This window comes from Coffea arabica, chromosome 11e (assembly GCF_036785885.1).
Source record: "Coffea arabica cultivar ET-39 chromosome 11e, Coffea Arabica ET-39 HiFi, whole genome shotgun sequence".
NCBI lineage: Eukaryota > Viridiplantae > Streptophyta > Magnoliopsida > Gentianales > Rubiaceae > Coffea > Coffea arabica.
In genome coordinates, this window is record NC_092331.1 from 1,200,304 (window position 1) to 1,202,803 (window position 2,500).

The following is a 2,500-nucleotide window of genomic DNA, read 5'->3' on the forward strand; positions in this document are numbered from 1 at the left end:
AAACTAAAAAACTCAAACCGTTAGTAGACCCACACCCTTTTCGTCTCACAAATATAGCCACCAATAGATGGCAATTTAGTGTGTATTTAACACACCTACACATGGGTGCTTGAAACAAATATAAAACAAATTTCCAAGATTGAATTGAACAAAAATAAAAACAATAAAAACAATAAAAAATAATAAAAATTTTCCAAGATTGAATTGAACAAAAATAAAAACAAAAAAAATAAAAAAAAATAAAAAATTTCCAAGATTGAATTGAACAAAAATAAAAACAAAAAAATAATAAAAAATAATAAAAAATACAAAAATATAGTTTAATTAAAAAAAAAAGCAATTTATGAATTTCAAAGACATACGGCGGTGGACATTAACGAGACTCAACACGTATGCTTAAAAAGATAAAAATAAGCGAAAACAAGGCTAGGCGGTGAGCCTTAGGCCGCATGACGGAGCATTGGCACGACACTACACCGACGACGTGAAAAACGCACGACGGTGCCCATCATGGCAAGGCGATAGGCCTTAGGCCGCACGACGGCCGTTGGCTTGCGTTGGCTAAGGCATGGGCACGACGCCACATCCACAGCAAGAAAAATGCACGACGGTGCCCCTCATGGCTAAGCGGTGCGCCTTAGGCCACACGACGACCGTTGCCTTGCGTTGGCTAAGGCAACGGCAAGAAAAACGCACGACAGTGCCCCTCATGGCTAGGTGGTAGGCCTTAGGCCACACGACGGCCATTGCCTTGCGTTGGCTAAGGCAAGGGCATGATGCCACACCGACGGCAAGAAAAACGCCCGACGGTGCCCCTCATGGCTAGGCGGTAGGCCTTAGGCCACACGACGGCCGTTGCCTTGCGTTGGCTAAGGCAAGGGCACAATGCCACACCGACGGCAAGATAAACGCACGACGGTGCCCCTCATGGCTAAGCGGTGGGCCTTAGGCCGCACGACGGCCGTTGCCCTGCGTTGGCTAAGGCATAGGCACGATGGCCACACCGACGGCAAGAAGAACGGCCGACGGTGCCCCTCATGGCTAGGCGGTTGCCCTTAGGCCGCACGATGGCCATTGCCCTGCGTTGGCTAAAGCACGGGCACGATGCTAGGCGTTTGGCCTTAGGCCGCACGACGGCCGTTGCCTAGCGTTGGCTAAGGCATGGGCACGATGCCACACCGACGGCAAATAAAACGCACGACGGTGCCCCTCATGGCTAGGCGGTGGGCCTTAGGCCGCACGACGGCCGTTGCCCTGCGTTGGCTAAGGCATGGGCACGGCGGCCACACCGACGGCAAGAAAAACGCACGACGGTGCCCCTCATGGCCAGGCGGTCGGCCATAGGCCGCATGACGGCCGTTGCCTTGCGTTGGCTAAGGCATGGCCACGATTCCACACCGATGGCAAGAAAAACACACGACGGTGCCCCTCGTGGCTAGGCGGTGGGCCTTGGGCCGCACGACGGCCGTTGCCTTGTGTTGGCTAAGGCATGGGCACGATGCCACACCGACGGCAAGTTAAACACACGACGGTGCCCCTCATGGCTAGGCGGTAGACCTTAGGCCGCACGACGGCCGTTGCCTTGCATTGGCTTAAGCATGGGCACGACGGCCTCACCGATGGCAAGGAAAACGCACGACTGCCGTGGGGTTTTGTTCCCAAGGCAACGGGTAAACCTCTGTAGCCATGCTGGAAAAACGCACGACGGTGCCCCTCATGGCGGCCTTAGGCCGCATGACGGCCGTTGCCCGGCGTTGGCTAAGGCGTGGGCACGACGGCCACACCGACGACAAGAAAAATGCACGACGGTGCCCCTCACGGCTTGGCGGTGGGCCTTAGGACGGACGACGGCCGTTGCCTTGCATTGGCTAAGGCATGGGCACGACGGCCTCACCGACGGCAAGAAAAAAGCACAACTGCCGTGGGGTTTTGCTCCCAAGGCCACGGGTAAACCTCTGTAGCCATGCTGGGAAAATGCACGACGGTGCCCCTCACGGCTAGGAGGTGGGCAATAGGCCGCACGACGGCCGTTGCCCTGCGTTGGCCAAGGCGTGGGCACGACGGCCACACCGACGGCAAGGAAAATGCACTACGGTGCCCCTCATGGCTAGGCGGTTGGCCTTAGGCCGCACGATGGCCGTTGGCTTGCGTTGGTTAAGGCATCGGCACGATGGCTCACCGACGGCAAGAAAAACGCACGACGGTGCCCCTCATGGCTAGGCGGTTGACCTTAGGCCACACGACGGCCGTTGCCTTGCGTTGGCTAAGGCATGGGCACGACGCCACACCCACGGCAAGAAAAATGCACGACGGTGCCCCTCGTGGCTAGGCGGTTGGCCTTGGGCCGCATGACGGCCGTTGCCTTGTGTTGGCAAAGGCATGGCCACGATGCCACACCGATGGCAAGACAAACACACGACGGTGCCCCTCGTGGCTAGGCGGTGGGCCTTAGGCCGCACGACGGCCGTTGCTTGCATTGGCTAAGGCATGGGCACGACGC